General features: G+C 39.9%; 1 long non-coding RNA gene across 1 annotated transcript in view; it reads left to right on the top strand.

Annotated features, from left to right (window-relative positions):
* Positions 1-20,331, top strand: part of LOC122708983 — a 32,798-nt gene extending 12,467 nt beyond the window's left edge. The window contains exons 2-3 of the long non-coding RNA XR_006345368.1: positions 161-262; positions 20,284-20,331. This is a non-coding gene — a long non-coding RNA (uncharacterized LOC122708983). The remainder of the gene's footprint in view (positions 1-160; positions 263-20,283) is intronic.
* Positions 20,332-20,669: the final 338 nt, after the last annotated feature.

The following is a 20,669-nucleotide window of genomic DNA, read 5'->3' as shown; positions in this document are numbered from 1 at the left end:
TATATATCTTAGTAAAAGATTACTGCTAATCACAAAGAATAGACATCGCAAATTAATTATTTTAGTGCTTTTCTGTGTATGGGAAGATGCAAGAATCTGGGGTTATTGAAATTCTTCCTGAAGTATGCATCCAACTCTTTTAAGGACTTGCTTTTCCAAGGCACAGAGTGCCTCATCTGTTTTTCATCCTATACTCCTTTCTGGGTGCACTGTTGGTGGTCAGCTGCAGTGGATTACAACTTAACCCTTGTAGAACTGAGTGGTGAGTAATGTTCTTTGTCTTAGTGATCTTAAATTTTAATGTATCCACATTAGATAATGTGACTCTATGGAACTATTTTAATTAAAAGCAGCAGGTAGTGTAAGTTCATTTCGCAAAAGTTTTCATTACTCCTCTCTCTTCTCCTTCCTGCCTTCCTTTTCATTCCTTCCTTCCTCCTTTCTTTCTTTCTCTTTTATCTATTTGGTTTGTATCTCTCTGTGTACATCCTTCTATTCATCCAACCATGTAATGTGTGTGACATATATGTGTATGTGTGTTTTTAGAGAAATGTGGGTGCTTGTATATATATGTTTATGCATGTATGTATGTATATATATATATATATGGGGCTTCCCAGGTGGCGCTAATGGTAAAGAACCAGCCTGCCAATGCTGGAGATGTAAGAGACAGGTTTGATTCCTGGGTCAGGAAGACCCCCTGGAGGAGGGCTTGGCAACCCATCCAGTATTCTTGCCTGGAGAATCCCACGGACAGGAGACTGGCAGGCTACCATCCATAGGGTCACAAAGCGTCAGACATGACTGAAGCAACTTAGCATGAGCTTGATAGATATATTTATCTGATTTACCTGAAATGATGTCTACCAGATGGTAACCATGCTAATCTCCAGTAGGTGGGATTTGAGGAGTATTTTATTGTCTTTTTTCCTTCTATTCAGTATTCCTAGAATTGTTTTATGAGAAAGTATAATTTTATAAAACTGTTAAGTCATTCTTTCCTGTTCTCTATACATAAATAATTATACAAAATTGACTCCTAACACGTTATACCATTATACCTGCAGGTAGAGCTGCACAAACACTGCACGTTGTACTTAGATCAGTAGGAGCTGGCAAAAGCTGATTAGCCAAAGAAGCAAGCCTTGGTCTTTCTCTGCGCCCCATCTCCTCCCCTGTTCGCCAGCTCTGTTGGTTTCTCCTATAGAGCTCTCAGTTCCCGAGCTTTACTGATTGTGTTCTGTTTGGGCTGTCATCCTGGAGACAACCTACTCTCCCTGGGGACCATTCGCTGTCTGCTTGTCATTATCAGCTTTCTAACCATCTCTTCTCTTGCTCCCTCACTTTTTTCTTTCATTTTGCGTTTATGCTGCTCTCTGCCTCTCCCCTTGCTTTCCCTCCATGTCCCTACTCTTTCTGGGGTGCCAAGCCTTCTTTATTTTCTTATTTATTTTTATTGAAGTGTAGTTGATTTACAGTGTTAATTCCTCTTGTACAACAAGTGATTTGATTATAAGCATATATATATTCTTTTTCTAATATTCTTTTCCATTATGGTTTATCATAGGGTTTTTTAAAATTGGACGATAATTGCTTGACAGTATTGTGTTGGTTTTATTGTACGACAGTGTGAACCAGCTATGTGTGTACAGGTATCCCGTCCCTCTTGAGGCTCCCTCTTACCCCCACCCCCACCCCACTCCTCTAGGTCACCACAGAGCACCAGCTGAGCTCCCTGTGCTATACACCAAGCTCCACTAGGCATCTATTTTGTACGTGGTAGTGAACATATACCAGTTCTACTCTCTCAGCTCCTCCTGCCTTCTCCTTCCTCTTCTGTGTCCATGATGCCAGGCTTTCCTATGCCGTGACCTCAGTTTATTTCATTTGGACTTTCTTTTCTATTTTCTCACTCATAGGGTGAGGCTCTTCTTGGCATTCCTAAGGATAGTTTCTTATTTTGCCCAGGAAGGACTGATGTAGTGGACTCTGCCATCAGAATCTTATCTCTTTCCAAAAAAATCACTCTATATCTGTATCTCAGGAATAACTGAAAGCATCTTTAGTAGGAGCTACAGGGCATGGGCCCAAGGAAGAAAGGCTTTTGGAGCTGTCCAATGACCAGTGGAAAATGGAGTGGCCAGCAGGCGTACCCACAGGCGCTTTATCTCACATGTGCCCTCCCTATGCAGGGACAGTTGCAGAAGTGTTTCTGGACTTCACTGACTTCTGCCCGCTCTCTTTATGCAGGATCTCAGTCCGTCGTTGACAGGCTCTTCCCATTATTTTTGAGAATTCCCAGGTAGTCTCATAGGCACTCATGTAAACTCCTCTGTTTCTTCTGTTCTGGACTGTAATCAGTGTTTGCTTCCCAAGAAGCCCCTTGAGAGAGGAACGTGTATGACAGCAGTTGCCAGTACCTTTGTCCAAATACTAAAGACAAATAGATTTCCTGGGATGCTGCAAAACATTCTGAACCCAGGTGCAGACATTGTCCAGGGAAGAGAACCAGACTTGAGACCAACATTACGCTGTTGTCCAATTTGCTTCATCTTTCTTCTTAAGCACTTACAGAAAGACCAACTTTCTCAATATCCTCCAAAAGCAATCAATCAGACAAATTCGTCTTATTGAAATGAACTGAGGGCAGCTACTCACCAGTTCATTACGTATGATCAGACCTGCCTGAATCTTAGTTCAGACTTTCCTCCTTAATTTTTTCAATGCACAGTTGAGTCAGATGCCCTAGATAAATCCCAAACCCTTTCAAAAATCAATAACAAACAAATTAATTTAAAAACATACATAAATAAATTAAAACAAGGTTTTGGGTTTGAATGATATAGAACAATTGCTAATTTACCACAGTCTGAATATTTTACCAGTAAAACGTTACAACCTCTGATGTACAATTAGCCTAAACAACAAAAAGATGTTCAATGAAAGCATCAGTTTATTTTAGTTACTTTTCCTCTTGTCATTCTAAACATTTTAAATTTGTGAGTATAAATTCATTGAAAATTCTCAGATTTTGTCTTTCTAGAAATGTCTTGGTGTCATCCTCATTACTGAAAAATAATTTCTTAAAATATGACATTCTAGGTTGACAGTTCTATCTTTGAGTGTTTTGAAGATATTACTCTGGGAAAATACTGGGAATTATATTGGGAAATAACCTGTTAATTTAATTTCAAGTCATTTATAGACAGTTTTGCTTTTTTCTCTTACTAGTTTGAAGGCCTCACTGTCTTTGGAATTGCACTTGGTCCTAAGTCATGCCGAGGTGTGTCTAGCCTGCTATTTGCTAGGCTTCTTGAATCTGAGGATTGGTGCAATTCATCTTTCTTGGAAATTCTTAAACATTGCATCTAACCTAAATGGGGAAATAATTTGAAAAAGAATATATGACTGAATCATTTTGCTGAACCTCTGAAACTAACACAACATTGTAAATTGACTATCAGTTCAGTTCAGTTCAGTTGCTCAGTTGTGTCCGACTCTTTGTGACCCCATGAATCGCAGCATGCCAGGCCTTTCTGTCCATCACCAACTCCTGGAGTTTACTCAGACTTATGCCCATCAAGTCGGTGATGCCATCCAGCCATCTCATCCTCTGTCATCCCCTTCTTCTCCTGCCCCAAATCCCTCCCAGCATCAGGGTCTTTTCAAACGAGTCAACTCTTTTCATGAGGTGGCCAAAGTATTGGAGTTTCAGCTTCAGCATCAGTCCTTCCAATGAACACTCAGGACTGATCTCCTTTAGGATGGACTGGTTGGATCTCCTTGCAGTCCAAGGGACTCTCAAGTGTCTTCTCCAACACCATAGTTCAAAAGCAGCAATTTTTCAGCACTCTGCTTTCTTTATAGTCCAACTCTCACATCCATACATGACCACTGAAAAAACCATAGCCTTGACTAGATGGACCTTTGTTGGCAAAGTAATGTCTCTGCTTTTTAATATGCTATCTAGGTTGGTCATAACTTTGCTTCCAAGAAGTAAGTGTCTTTTAATTTCATGGCTGCAGTCACCATCCGCAGTGATTTTGGAGCCCCAAAAAATAAAGTCTGACACTGTTTCCACCATCTCCCCAGCTATTTCCCATGAGGTGATGGGACCAGATGCCATGATCTTAGTTTTCTCAATGGTATGCTTTAAGCCAACTTTTTCACTCTCCTCTTTCACTTTCATCAAGAGGTTTTTTAGTTCCTCTTCACTCTCTGCCATAAAGGTGGTATCATCTGCATATCTGAGATTATTGATATTTCTCCCAGCAATCTTGATTCCAGCTTGTGCTTCTTCCAGCCCAGCGTTTCTCATGATGTACTCTGCATATAAGTTAAATAAGCAGGGTGACCATACACAGCCTTGACATACTCCTTTTCCTACTTGGAACCAGTCTGTTGTTCCATGTCCAGTTCTATCTGTTGCTTCCTGACCTGCATACAGGTTTCTTAAGAGGCAGGTCAGGTGGTCTGATATTCCCATCTCTTTCAGAATTTTCCACAGTTTATTGTGATCCACTCAGTCAAATGCTTTGACATAGTCAATAAAGCAGAAATAGATGTTTTTCTGGAACTCTCTTGCTTTTTCGATGATCCAGCGGATATTGGCAATTTGATCTCTGGCCCCTCTGCCTTTTCTAAAACCAGCTTGAACATCTGGAAGTTCGCGGTTCAGGTATTGCTGAAGCCTGGCTTGGAGAATTTTGAGCATTACTTTACTAGCGTGTGAGATGAGTGCAATTGTGCGGTAGTTTGAGCATTCTTTGGGATTGCCTTTCTTAGGGATTGCAATGAAAACTGACCTTTTCCAGTCCTGTGGCCACTGCTGAGTTTTCCAAATTTGCTGGCATATTGAGTGCAGCACTTTCACGGCATCATCTTCCAGGATTTGAAATAGCTCCACTGGAATTCCATCACCTCCACTAGCTTTGTTCATAGTGATGCTTTCTAATGCCCACTTGACTTCACATTCCAGGATGTCTGGCTCTAGCTGAGTGTGAGTGATCACACCATCGTGATTATCTGGGTCATCAAGATCTTTTTTGTACAGTTCTTCTGTGTATTCTTGCCACCACTTCTTAATATCTTCTGCTTCTGTTAGGTCCATACCATTTCTGTCCTTTATCGAACCCATCTTTGCCTGAAATGTTCCCTTGATATCTCTAATTTTCTTGACGAGATCGCTAGTCTTTCCCATTGTATTGTTTTCCTCTATTTCTTTGCATTGATCGCTGAGGAAAGCTTTCTTATCTCTCCTGGCTATTCTTTGGAACTTTGTATTCAAATGGGAATATCCCTCCTTTTCTCCTTTGCCTTTTGCCTCTCTTCTTTTCACAGCTATTTGTAAGGCCTCCTCAGACAACCATCTTGCCTTTTTGCATTTCTTTTCCATGAGGATGGTCTTGATCCCCGTCTCCTGTACAATGTCACGAACCTCCGTCCGTAGTTCGTCAGGCTCACTGTCTATGAGATCTAGTCCCTCAAATCTATTTCTCACTCCCACTGTGTAGTCATAAGGGACTATACTGCAGTATAAAATAAAAATTAAAAAACTAAAACATTGTATATTAAACATATTGTTTCTCCTTTTTTAATCTCTGCTCTCTCTTCCATGAATTCCCAATAGACATTTTTGGAATTAATGCTATTTTTCTTGCCTCTTCACTTTTCCATGTTTTTATCTCTTTCATCTTCAGTTTAGTCAGTTCAGTTCAGTCGCTCAGTTGTGTCCGACTATTTGTGACCCCATGAACTATAGCACACCAGGCCTCCCTGTCCATCACCAACTCCCAGAGTCCACCCAAACCCATGTCCACTGAGTCGGTGATGCCATCCAACCATCTCATCCTCTGTCATCCCCTTCTCCTCCTGCCCTCAATCTTTCCCAGCATCAGGGTCTTTTCAAATGAGTCAGCTCTTCGCATCAGTTGGCCAGAATATTGGAGTTTCAGCTTCAACGTCAGTCCTTCCAATGAACACCCAGGACTGATCTCCCTCAGGATGGTCCGGTTGGATCTCCTTGCAGTCCAAGGGACTCTCAAGAGTCTTCTCCAAAACAACAGTTCAAAAGCATCAATTCTTCAGTGCTCAGGTTTCTTTATAGTCCAACTCTTACATCCATACGTGACCACTGGAAAAACCATAGTCGTGACTAGATGGACCTTTGTGGACAAAGTAATGTCTCTGCTTCTTAATATGCTGTCTAGGTTGGTCATAACTTTTCTTCCAAGGAGTAAGTGTCTTTTAATTTCATGGCTGCAGTCACCATCCGCAGTGATTTTGGAGTCCAGAAATATAAAGTCAGCCACTGTTCCACTGTCTCCCCATCTATTTGCCATGAAGTGATGGGACCAGATGCCATGATCTTAGTTTTCTGAATGTTGAACCTTAAGCCAACTTTTTCACTCTCCTCTTTCACTTTCATCAAGAGTCTCTTTAATTCTTCTCCACTTTCTGCCATAAGGGTGGTGTCATCTTCATATCTGAGGTTATTGATATTTCTCCTGGCAATCTTGATTCCAGCTTGTGCTTCCTCCAGCCCAGCATTTCTCATGATGTACTCTGCATATAAGTTAAATAAGCAGGGTGACAATATACAGCCTGACATACTCCTTTCCCTATTTGGAACCCGTCTGTTGTTCCATGTCCAGTTCTAACTGTTGCTTCCTGACCTGCATACAGGTTTCTTTCATCTTACTGTGCTGTTTTATGCGGGCTCAGCTGGGTACCCACCAGCATCCAGGTGACACTGTTGGGTGCATTCAGTTCCTTGCCCGCTTGTTGGTCTGAAGACCTCAGTTTCTCTTTGACTTTTGCTGGAGGCTACCTCAGCTCCTTCTCGCTTGGCTCTTTTCATATGGCATCTCACACTATGGCAGCTCTTCCTCAAAGAAAGCAACAGAGAGAGAGACTCTTGGTAATATGGGCTACAGTTTTATGTAACATAATCAAATATACATGATTACCTACATTCTGTTACCTTTGGTGTATTCTGCTGATTAAAACAAGTCACAGGACCCTCCCACAGAAGGCATGGGAATCATGGGCTCACCCTAGATTCTGTCTGTCACAGTGCACACCTCTATAATTTAATACAAAATGGAACCATGTAACCCCCAAAATAGAATTAGTCTGCACCCTAAATATTCCCTTTGTCCCCCCTCCCAGTCATTTTTCCTCTTCTCCCTAATGATAACTACCCTGATGAAGTTTATGATAAAACAGCCTCATTTTTTAAAAGAAACCATATTTATTTATATTCCACCTAGCAATGCATCCCTAAATATTATGGATTAGTATGGGATATTTTATTTATATTTTTGTTTGACTTCTTATTTATTTTATGCTTACAGAAAAAGAACTTAAAATTCATATTTCCTCTGGTCCCCTACTGCCAAGCATAGTGTCTTCCAGATACAACATGGAAATTCACTCATGCATAATAACTTTTTTCCCATTGTGACCACTTCATCTTCCTGACCCCAGCAGCTCTATGTGGCACATGGAACTGCAGTATGAGTGGTGTAATTTATTTCTTCCCCGAATTACATTGGGCTTCCCTCGTGGCTCAGATGGTAAAGAATCTGCCTATAATGCAGGAGACCCAGGTTCGATCCCTGGGTCAGGAACCCCTGGAGAAGGGGACGGCAACTCACTCCTGTATTCTTGCCGGGGAAATCCCATGGACAGAGGAGCCTGGTAGACTATGGTCCATGGGGTCTTAGAGTCAGACACGACTGAGCTACTAATACTTCCATGTCTTCATACACTCTTATCAGACAGTTTGCCTGTTAGTTTGCTTGGATGTTAAACTTCTCTATGGCTTGTTCTTTTATAGTGTTTACAGGAAAACTTTTTATAGGGTCATAACTCAAATCTTTTTTTTTCTTCTTTAGTGAAGTATAGTTTATTTACAATGCTGTGTTAGCTTCAGGTGTTTAGCAAAGTGATTCAGTTATATGTATGTATAGTGTTTTTCAGATTCTTTTCCATTATAGGTTGAATATAATTCTCTGTGCTATACAGTAGGTCTTCTTTTATTTTATATATAGTAGTTTGTGTATGCTAATCCCAAACTCCTAATTTGCCCCTTCCCCACCTTTTCCCCTTTCATAACTGTAAAATTATTTTTTATGTCTGTGAGTCTGTTTCTGTTTTGTAAATAAATTCATTTGTATCATTTTTAAAGATTCTACAAATAAGTGATATCATATGATATTTATCTTTCTCTGTCTGACTTGAAAGTGAAAGTTGCTCAGTTGTGTCCAACTCTTCGTGACCCCATGGACTGTAACCTGCCAGGCTCCTCTGTCCATGGAATTCTCCAGGCCAGAATACTGGAGTGGGTAGCTGTTCCCTTCTCCAGGGGATCTTCCCTGTCCAGGGATCGAACCCAGGTCTCCCACATTGCAGGCAGATTCTTTACTGTCTGAGCCACCAAGGAAGCCTGAGAATACTGGAGTGGGTAGTTTATCCCTTCTTCAGGGCATCTTCCCAACCCAGGAATTGAATCGGGGTCTCCTGCATTGCAGATGGATTCTTTACCAGCTGAGCTACCTCACTTAGTATATTACCCAGCCATAAAAAAAGAATGAAACAATGCCATTTGCAGTATTATGGATGGACCTAGAGGTCAGCATACCAAGTATGGGCTATCTTGTGTAAATTCTTCCAGGTTTGCTTTATTTAGCTAAACATTAGGTTTGTGAGATTTACCTAGGTTCAGTGTGTAGCTTTATTTTGTTCTTTTTATTGTGTTATAATAGTTCATTGTATGAACATATGATACTTCATGAAGCTTACTTTTGATGGACATTGGTTTATTCCAGTTTGAGGCTATTGTAAGTAATGGTGCAAGGAACTTTCTGATGCAGTGTGTATGCTTATACTCATTTGTGTGGGATATACATCTAGAAGTGGAATTTCTGGGTTATAGGGTATGCATGTTTTCAATTTTAGTAATGCCACTGTTTTCTAGAGTGATTCTTCCATTTTACTCCCCCCACTAGTAGTGGATGAGAATTCCTTTTGCTTCCCACTCTGAATAATGACTTGTATTATTTTTTTTCTTTCAAAAATTGTTTTTAGTTTTAGCCCTTCTAGTAAGTAAATAGCAGTGCCTCATGTGACTTTAATTTTCATTTCTCTGATCATTGGTCAGGCTGCACATGTTTGTATATGGTTATCAGCATTTTGGATAGACTTTTCATATAGCACATATTCAAATTTTTTGTTCATTTTTCTGTTGAGTCATCTGACATTTTCTCATTCATTTGCAGAGATATATTTTTTAAAAATGTTCATCAGTCAAGAGCACTTTATCAGTTATAAATAATATTGATAACTTCTTCCTCTCCATGGGTATCTTCTTACTATCTTAAAGGTATCTTGATTTTAATTTATTCAAATTTGTCAAACTTTTCCTTGATAGTTACATTTTGTATCAGGTTTAAGAAGTCCTTCCTTTTCTTTAAACCATGAAAATATTGTCTTTCATTACCATCTAGGAGCTTTATTTTTGGCCTTTGCATTTAGATCTACAATTTACCTTGAAATTGTTTTTCTGTATCATGTGAATTAGGGGGTCATGTTTCTTTTATTATAATGGACTTACAATTGTTCTGGGACCATTTATTGTAAATAATATTGTTTCCCCACTCCTCTGCTGTGTTATCTTTGTCATAAATCAAACTTCCAGAAATGTACGGGTGTGTTTCTGGGCTCTCTACACTTATATTTTCTGATATTTCTATCTTTTCGTTATTACAACAGTCTAATTCTTTAAAATAAACCCTCTTTTTTAGAGCCATTTGTGACTCAGTTGGTAAAGAATCTGCCTGCAATGTAGGAGACCTGGGTTTGATCCCTGGGTTGGGAAGATCCCCTGGAGAAGGGAAAGACTACCCACTCTAGTATTCTGGCCTGGAGAATTCCATGTATAGTCCGTGTGATTGCAGAGTCATACATGACTGAGCGACTTTCACTTTCACTTTAGATTCTTAGCAAAACTGAGTGGGAAGAACAGAGATTTCCCATATACCCCCTGTCCCCACACATGCATAACCTCCCCTACAATCAACATCTCCTACTAGAGTGGTACACTCGTTACAATTGATGAACCTACACTGGTACATTATTATTAACTAAAGTCCATAGTTTACATTAAGGTTCATTCTATTTGTCGTATAGTTCTACGGATTTTGACAAATGCATAATATCTACCATCTAGTGTTGTACAGAATAGTTTTACTGCCCTAAAAATTCTCTGCATTCCACTTGTTCATCCTTTTTTCCCTTCCCACATCAAGTCCCAGGAAACCGCTGATCCTTTTGTTCTCTCTAAAGTTCTACTTTTTCCACAATATCAAAATCATAGAATCATACTTGGAATGGAATCATACAGTATGAAGTCTTTTCAGACCAGCTTCTTTAATTCAGCAACATGCACTTAAATGTCCACTGTGTCTTTTCATGACGTGCTAGCTCATACTTGTGTAGCATTGAATAATATTTGGTTGTCTGGATGGACCGCAGTTCACCTACTGAAGAACATATTGGTTGCTTTCAAGTGTTGGCAATTATGAATGAAGCTGTTGTAACCATCTCTGTGTAGGTTTTTGAGTGGACAAAAGTTTTCAACTGCTTTGGGAAAATACCAAGAAGAGCAATTGCTGAGTCATATGGTTAGGGTATGTTTAGTTTTATAAGAAACTGGAAAACTGTCTTTCAAAATGTCTCTACCATTTTGCATTCCCACTAGTAATAAATGAGCATATCCGTTGCTCTATATCCTTGCTAGTTATCAGTATTCTGGATTTTGGCCATTCTAATAGGTGTGTGGAAGAAAAGTTATGACCAACCTAGACAGCATATTAAAAAGCAGAGACATTACTTTGCCAACAAAGGTCCATCTAGTCAAGGCTATGGTTTTTCCAGTAGTCATGTATGGATGTGAGAGTTGGACTGTAAAGAAAGCTGAGCACCGGAGAATTGATGCTTTTGAACTGTGGTGTTGGAGAAGACTCTTGAGAGTCCCTTGGACTGCAAGGAGATCCAACCAGTCCATCCTAAAGGAGATCCGTCTTGGGTGTTCATTGGAAGGACTGATGTTGAAGCTGAAACTCCAGTACTTTGGCCACCTGATGTGAAGAGCCGACTCATTTGAAAAGACCCTGATGCTGGGAAAGATTGAGGGCAGGAGGAGAAGGGGACAGCAGAGGATGAGATGGTTGGATGGCATCACTGACTCAGTGGAATGAGTTTGGGTAGAGTCCGGGAGTGGTGATGGACAGGGAGGCCTGGCGTGCTGCAGTCCATGGGGTTGCAAGGAGTTGGACATGACTGAGCAAAACTGAACTGAAACTGAATAGGTGTGTAGTAGTATTCCATTGTTTCAATTTGCATGTCCCTGATGACGTATAATATGAAGCACCTTTTATATTGCTTTTTTACTATCTGTGTATCTTCTTTGACAAGATGTCTGTTAGGTCTTTGGCCCAGTTTTTAACTGGCTCATTCATTTTCTTACTGTGCACAACCCAATTTTAATGTAGGTTTCTATCTTCATAAATAAAGTGTCCTATGTTTGTTCTTGTATAGCCCTCCTGTGCTGAACCCAACCTTTAAAAATAAGTTACTAGATTTGTTTTACTAATGTTTTGTTTAGGATTTCTTGTGTTGTGTTCAAGACAGGTCTGGCCTGTAACTGCTTTTCTTGCAGTATTTTGTCAAAATTGTTGCCGAACACAAGTCCACATGCCTGGCACATGATGAAGCCAAACAAACCAAAATATCAGAGTTTGGAGCAGAGAAAGTTTTATTGCCTGTTGTGAAGGGAACAGGTGGCTGGTGCTCAAAAGACTTGAACTCCCCAGTGGGTTTCAGGGAAGAAGGTTTTATAGGCAAAATTTGGTAGGAAGGTTGCAGGCTGTGTAACCCTCCTCTAATTGGTTAGTGATGAAGATACAGGATGGTATTCCAGGAATCTGAGTCATTAGCCTGGGTCCAGCTGGTTTGGGATCCCTGTGCTGTCTTCAGCCTATAGTTAACATTCTCCGCCTGAGTGAGGGCCTTCGTTCCTGTAGAAGAACTCAGAGGTGTGTATCAGATTGCTCTGCATGTCCCTAAGGAGGAACTAGGGTCTTGCCCTATCCTTCACTATCATTTCTTTCTGCAATCCCTTGCTCCTTTAATTACTGATTGTTTGAACCTGCCATTTGGAACTCAGATAAGGTCTAGGAGGATGAAACCTTTTCCTTGCAAAGAAGAAATGAGGGACTCAGAAAGCCCTTTGTACTTGGGAGGGCTCCCATAGGGTCCTGCAGGGTTTCAGAATCATGAAATGATTTGGGTTGTGTTCATGCCTTGTGTATATTCTTTGGTAATATTTTCCTGTGAGTCAACTTTCTGTGAGCCCTGAGGGGTTACAAGGTTTTTAATTATAGAATCAGACTTTTGAATTGTCAGTAGACTGCAAATTTATTGGATCTTCTTTATCAGTTTTTGTAAGTTTTATTTTTCTAAGAGTTTATATACTTCATCTCTTTTTTTATTGACTAATAGCTCTTAAGAGTTGATAAATTTATGTCTTTTTAGTGCACACACCTTTTGTATTGGTTGATATTCTCTAGTTTTTTAATTTCATTACTTTTCTTCTGATTATCTTAACTTCCTTGGTTTTTGTAATTTCTTGAGATGGATGTTAGGATGTGTATCTCATTGATTTTCAGTCTTCTTTTCTAACAGATACTTGAAAATTATAAATTTGTTTCTAGTTGCTTTTCATGTTTTGATATGTCATTTAAAAAATTTACATACCTTCTAATTTCCATTTGAATGTTTTTCTTTGACTCAAAGTTTACTTAAAAGTGGTATTTTCTGAAATTGCAAACACATGAGGATTCTCTTATCTTTTTGCTATTGATTTCTATGTGGAAATAATTATTTGTGAAAATAACGTTAGATGATAGTATCTTCCTCCAGTGAAGATCTAAGTTTGTTTTTGCTAGGCTTCCAAATCCAGGATAAGCTTCAAAGGCCGATGTGATTTGAAACTGAGCTGCTGCCTCTGTGAAAATCCTATTGATTTCTAGGAAACTCCTACTCCTTGGGTGTTGCTCCTTAGGGCCCTAGAACAAAGCTAGAGGCATTCTCACCAGTCTTCACCTTTGGCATGCCCTGGACTTACTATTTAGCTCTTTTATTCCCACCACTCAGTTTTCTCCTGAAATGTGCAAGCAGTCATAACAGAACAGTATCCTCCAACACTCTCAGACCACTGATTATCCCTGAATGTTTGCATCACACTCCTCACTGTCCCGTGAGCTCTCCAGGGCCCCTAAGCAGATGTGTTTTACATTCCACCCTACTTCTCTAATTTTCCCCTGTGGATAGGTTTGTCTGTATTCCTTAGTCTGTAATTGTTGAAAGTAGAAGTTTTATTTAATTCTATTTCTTATCTGTCTGGACAATTTTGATAGTATAGTATTAATAACTTGTTTTCATCTTATACTTACACCTCTTTTGTTTCTTTAAATATGTTAGACATACTTATTTTATATTCTATATGTGATAATTTCAGTACCTGAAATTTTGTGGATTCAATTCTATAGGGCTTTTTCCGCCAAGTATTGATTTTTTACTATAGTTTCTTCTTACATCGTAAGTTTAAGGATTTTTTTCATTGTGTGCTCAGTTTCCTAGGAACCTTATCTTGAATTCTTTGGGTCCTGTGCCTAAAATATATTAACGCAGAAAGGATTTTCTTTCACTGCTGCCATATTCCTGGGAGCATAACAAACCTAAAAACACTTTAAAATTTTAGTTTAGGTTTTCCTGGGCCACACAGACCATTTGAGTTTTGGCCCCAAATTTGCCTGGTTATGAACTGATGATTAGAAATTCGAGGGGGTCTTTTCGCCAGCTCTTTCCACAGCCAAGGCCAAGAGAGTCAGGCATTTCTGTTGTTTCCTTCAAGGGTGAAAATCCCTGGTGTGGGGAGGGGTTCCAGGTTTAGAGTCTCTGATTGACCTTTTATCATATTCTGATGGGTCTGTTTCAAGTCTCCTTAGGCCTGTTAAGTCCTAATTGTAGATTAATGGTAGATTGGTACTTTACCCATATTTCTTTTTTCCCCACAACCTTAGCCATAAATTTAAAAGGGTTTTAAAATATTCCATCCAGAATTTTACGTTTCAGGGCTATTTCAGGAGCACTTTCTATAAAAATCTGCTCAGCCATATCATTGAGAAGCCTCCTCCTTGTAATTCTATACTTTGTGATTCTAAAATGATTTTTATTAGTGATTATTACATTATGGTTACATTTTTTACACCCTACCCCTTCCCTGTCTGCATTTGCCTGGGGTCTATAGTTGTCCAATACATTTTGACCAAAACGAGGAGGGATCCAGCTTTTAGTATGGATGTTTAGTATATTGCACAGGCCAAACATTTAGGTAATTGATTAGATTCTTCATCACTAAAATGTGCAGTGTTTAGATACATCAACAGTTCGCATGTCCTAATTTGCTGCTGTCGTTTTAGATATGCAAATAATTCATTTATTTCCATTTTGCTTCATCTTATCATCTCACTGCTGCTTTATTGGAGGCATTATTTTAGAACTAGATGTTGGTGTAAGAGTATGGCTAAACTACAGTGGCATGTAATTCTGATTATAATCAATTCTTTTCTTGACATATTCTCTTGAGGATGGAATTACCTAGCAGAGGACATTAACATCAACCCTTAAACTGGTGTATCTATTTTGGAGCATTAAGAAAAACACAGAAGCTGAAGACTAATGTGGGATTGTTAAGGAGTTTACTTATTGAGTGATTTTTGTTAAAATACATTAATCCCATTTTATCCCCAAGGAATCTCATGCTAGTAATCAAATTACTCTTATATTGAGAAGTTCCATAAACTAGGGGAGAATAGAAGCAAGTATTAATTCTTATGGATAAACCAAGCTTCTTCCTAGACTTTTATTCAGATAGTTTCTAGAGAATGAGATGTGCCAAGTTCACAGTAGTGAGGTTGTTCTACAAGTTGAAGTAAAATGGAAACATATTCTGTAACTCCATCCGAGGTCAAGGAAGCACAATGGGCACTAGAACAAATTTGTTATTGTTCTAAGCTCTCACAGGTTTCCACAGATATGATTTCCACCTCCTTATATGAAAGTGAGAGACCATGGTAATTCACCTTAAGGCGGTGAGCATTCGGGGCTTGATATTCAGGAGTGAAGATAGATGTGGCCCAGACTACCCACGCTCTGCCATTTGAACTTGCCCCACACTTCATCTGATGATGATAATAAGAGGAGTAACAATTAAAAACAAATTTTATTATGGTAAAAGTCACATAATGTAAAACACTTAAAACCATATTTAGTTGTACAGTTCAGTGGCAGTAAGTACATTCACTTGCTGTGCAACTCTCACCATCATCCTTCTTCTGAATTTTTCACCTTCCTAAACTGAAACTCTGTCCTTTAAATACCAACTTCCCGTTCCTCCTCCCCCTCTCCACACCACCGCCCCCCCCCCCCCAACCCAGCATCTGCGAATGTACTTTCTGATTCTTATGAATTTGACTAGGTATCTTGTGTAAGTGGAATCAAATAGTGTTTGTCTGCAAGGAGGAGTAACAAACAGATTTATGTTACTGTAGCATTTTGTAATTTCCAAAGATGTTTTTATTTGCCTTCTCTTAATCTGATCCTCCCAAGAGCCCCTTGAAGTCGAGGAGGCAATTAAGAATTCCTCCTCTCACGAAGAAGGAAACCAAGGCTTAGATTCCATGACACAGCTGAGGCTGAACTCCAAACATCCTGATTCTCAGCAGGGTGTCCTGTGCCTCCACCAGTCTAGTAATTTGGCAGGAGTCTTGCTGCTACAGGAAGAGAATCCTGTAAGCAGAGTGAAGGGAACATCTTGGCCACATGCACTTGACGTGGTCTGTGACGTGATTCCCCAAAACTCTCATGAATTTCCTGGGGATTCTCATGTTATAAGCTCTCTGTGCTTCACCAATACCTTGAGCCTTCATTATTTTGGAATAAAACAAACAGATCAAAGATGTTTACCAAGAAGTATTTGGTGAGTGCAACGAGTGGAAGGTTTGGAAAAGTGAGATGGAGGGATGTTTTGGAATATTTCTCTTTTATCTTTTGTTTCTTTATTTCTATTAGTCTAGTTAATCTTGTTTCCTTGCTTCTCAATGATATGACATTCTCTGGAATATTCCTCCTTTTTCTTGTCCCCCTCTTTTTAAAAAATCCTGCTGTTGTTGACAGTGGATGGAAGTGGCTAATGTGGAGCACAGTGAAGTGAACAAGTAACATTTCCTGAAGAAACCTGAACCAACTGATATGGAGGTTTGACAGTTTTCCCTTCTCTTGTGTGAAAATCTAAGCTCTCCTGTCATCAACTTTTCTAAGCTGTTTCCAGGTTTTGCCTTGCTGGTCCATGTCCAAGAGGAGATGCATCTTGAAACATTACTTTAGAAATTGTCCATTACAGGGATTTAGAGTGGCAACAGAAGCCAGCACCCAGAGGCTCATCAGATTTGGCATGTTTGGACCAAACGTTTCTAGTTTTCATAGAATTTTATTGAATTTGTGTTTCCTTTTTTTTTTTCTTTTTAAATAATGGTTGCTTCTCTTTTTCAATTATGATATCCAACCTGTCACAAGCCCTGTATGGGCTCTTGGACTCTACCATCTACTTGGAAACAGTAAGTAGAATAAGTGGAATAACAGTGCCCATGACGTCTTTGGAAGCAGAAGTAGATCACTTTCCAAGCTTCTGTGGTTGGGGCTACTTTTACCTTGCCTCTGGATTTCCTGGTATTTTATCCACAAGTGCATCACAGAAGGGAGTGGTGTCATCACTTGCCACAGGATTTCTAACCTTATGTCACAATTTCCCAATATTGTTGAAAATGGTTCTTCCTTTTTCTAACTAGAAGATTTTCTTAAAAAAAAAAAAAAAAGACCTGGTGGGTTTTTCTTAAACATCTGAAGCTTTCAACTTAAGTAGAAAACTATTGAAAACATCTTGCCTATAGACCAGAGGGTGCAACCTGTCTCTAGTAAGTACCACTGGTAGCATGTCCTTTTCCTTACAGGGTGGTTGGTTCTAACATTGAACAGTGAATGATTATATCACTTCAAGCTGCAGGTGACCTTACTGGAAATCTGATCCAGCCTTTATATTTTAAAGTGAGGAAATGAAGGCCAAGCAGCAGATGATCAAATATGAGGGTACCAGGTGCCTATGAATAGAGGGTGCCCTGAATAGGAAGAAAGTCATCATGTTTCAAAAGGCATTAGTGATTCTCTGATTTACCAATTTCACAGGCTGGCATCCCTCAGGGCTACAGGTCCACAGGACAGTGACACATCACTGAACAGGTTGGTTCTGAGATTCTCCAGGGTTTTTAAATCCAAGAGATCTCTTTATGGCTTTCTCAGCATTTTAATTTTATATTTGTTCATAAGCATGTGATATAGAGAAGCAGAGGGCCCATGATTCAGAAGAGCAGCAATTTTGGGCACATTCATAATTCAGTTCTTCTGAAGAGAGGAGTTTGGGGTTCTAGCAAATAATAGGATCATTTATCTTTGACAGAGAAGGGAGCCTCACTTTAATTTACCCTGGGTGTCAATGTTAGATATATGTATATTATTCACAAACACTATAGGTATGATATATGTATATATGTATATATATATATATATTGTTGTTCAGTTGCCAAGTCATGTCCAACTCTTTGTGATCCCATGGACTACAGTACTCCAGGCTTCTCTGTCCTTCACTATCTCCCAGTTTTTCATTGTTCAGTCCGTAAGTCATGTCCAACTCTTTGTGACTTCATGGACTGCAGCACAGCAGGCTTCCCTGTCCTTCACTGTCTCCCGGGGTTTGCTCAAACTCATGTCCATTGAGTCAATGATGGCATCCAACCACCTCATTCTCTGTCACCCCCTTCTCCTCCTGCTCTCAATCTTTCCCAGCATCAGAGTCTTTTCTAATGAGTCAGCTCTTTGCATCAGGTGGCCAAAGTATTGGAGCTTCAGCTTCAGCATCAGTCCTTCCAATGAATATTCAGGTTGATTTCCTTTAGGATTGACTGGTTTGATCTGCTTCCTGTCCAAGGGACTCTCAAAAGTCTCCCAGAGTTTGCTCAAATTCATGTCCATCCAGTGATGCTGTCTAATCATCTCTTAGTCTATATGCATGCATATTAGCACATGCACACACACACTCTGGGAGATGGTGAAGGACAGGGAAGTCTGGTATGGTGTAGTCCATGGGGTCACAAAGAGTTGGACACAACTTAGCAACTGAACAACAACACACTCTGACAATGTCTGTCTATCTCTGAGGTTGTGGATATTGCCTGATTTTATGGTGTCAGTGTCTCTTGTCATCTCAGTTAAGGACTCCCCATTCTAGATTTCAATCCAGTGGAAACCAGATTCTTTCTCTACCTCTCAGTGACTTTTTTAGACAAGGACAGGGCTAAGGGAGGTAGACTAGACACCCATGGAGACTTAGATGAGTGTCTCATTAATTATGCTAAAAGGATCATTTTTCTATCCTCCCCTAAATTATAACATTTTTATCTCTTTATTTCAATAGCCTCAACCATACCTTTAAAGGAGATAGCAATAAAAAACAAAGCTTTCAATGTAAACTAAATCCACAATAGCCTTTAATGCTTGCCCCCTCACCCCCCCACCCCCACTTTTCTTCTAGTTTTAAAAATTGTCTAAGAGTCAAATTTCAGGGAAGAGACAGCATGAGCTGACTTATCCGTGCAGTGTCAGGGCATTCTTGAGTTGTTCACCTCTATTATTCAGTCACATTCCCTCAGCGATCTGTGGTTTGCTCCCATCTCTCCTTCAGGACTCTGCTCAGATCTCCCCTTACAAAGCAAGACCTTCCCAGACTGTTCTTCATAACACAAGGATCCCTACCCACCCCTTCTCAACACTCCCTAGTCTCCTTTCCTGCTGTCTTTTCTTATTGCCAACCACTCTGTTAGTTTGAAGGTTGTCAGCTGGCTCCACTAGAAATTGAACTATCTAAGGATAGAGGTTTTTTCGTTTTGTTCACTGCTGTGTCCTTAGCACCAAGAAGACTCTCTGATGCATAGTGGTTGCTCAATGAATGTTCACTGAATGAATGGAATGTAAGAGGGAATCAAATAGTTAAATAAAGTACTGCTAGAGCAACGAAGAATAAAAATATAAACTTAAGCTGAACATCTTCTCTGTCTCCTGCTTCTAGCACTCCTAGATGCCATCATATAGGACAGAAGAAAACAGAGGCATTTACCAGTGTGGGACCAGAGTCTGTGTTAGACAAATAGGTTAAAGACAAAAAGATGGAGACACTGTACTGTCTCTTGTAACTGGAAACAAGAGTGGGTCTGGGGATGCAAAACGGCTGAAGGACTGTGGGTCTCTCACTCTTCAGCTCTTTGCTCAGCTTCAATAGTATGTCTTGACCTCATTCTTCTAGAGCCATCATAAGGCAGAGGACATGGCTGCTAGGAGCTTTGGGATAGCATCATTACAGTTCTCAATCAAGTGGAAAGAAAGAATTCTTTTTTTTTCACTGTCTACACATAAAATTCTAAAAAATAATTCCAACTGGTCTAATTGGACCAATTCCTCCAAATAGGTTCTAAGCTCCAATAAAGCAGGAACTTATTCATTTTCTGCTTGCTGCTGAATTCCAAGATCCTAAAGTAGTGTATGGCACAAAATAGGTGCTCACTAAATAATTATTGGAGGGAGACTGGCAACTGTGCTCTAATTAGGTAAGGGGCAGGTGTCCTTACCCCTACCCCCCACCAAAAATATTAAATCAGAGAAGGAAGGGATGCTGGGCAGCTAAAATTGTAGGTTCCCATCTTAGAGTAAAAAGACTTAAAAAAATAATTTTTATTGGAGTCTAGTTGCTTTAGGACTTCCCAGTAGCTCAGATAGTAAAGAATTTACCTGCAGTGTAGGAGACCTGGGTTCAATCCCTGGTTCAGGAATATCCCCTGGAGAAAGGAAAGGCAACCCACTCCAATATTCTTGCCTGGAGAATCCCCATGGACAGAGGAGCCTGATGGGCTATAGTCCACGGGGTCACAAAGAGTTGGACATGACTGAATGAATAACACACACACACAATTGTTTTACAATGTTGAATTAGTTTCTTCTATACAGCAAAATGATTCTGCCATATGTATACATGTATCCCCTCTCTTTTGGTAGAGTATAAAGAAGATGCTGAAGCTGAAACTCCAATACTTTGGCCACCTCATGCGAAGAGTTGACTCATTGGAAAATACTCTGATGCTGGGAGGGATTGGGGGCAGGAGGAGAAGGGGACGACAGAGGAGGAGATGGCTGGATGGTATCACTGACTCGATGGACATGAGTTTGAGTAAACTGTAGGAGTTGGTGATGGACAGGGAGGCCTGGCGTGCTGCGATTCATGGGGTCGCAAAGAGTCGGATACGACTGAGCAACTGAACTGAACGGAACTGAACTGAAAGTCCTTCTGATTTTTGTTTTCAAACAGAAGTGGTGATTTTCCATTTTCATCTTAGAGTCCCTTCCTGGGAAAGCACAGTATTTGTTTGAAGGGATTAAGCATT

The sequence above is a fragment of the Cervus elaphus genome, chromosome 15 (assembly GCF_910594005.1).
Source record: "Cervus elaphus chromosome 15, mCerEla1.1, whole genome shotgun sequence".
NCBI classification, from domain to species: domain Eukaryota; kingdom Metazoa; phylum Chordata; class Mammalia; order Artiodactyla; family Cervidae; genus Cervus; species Cervus elaphus.
This window is presented reverse-complemented; position numbering and strand designations above follow the sequence as displayed.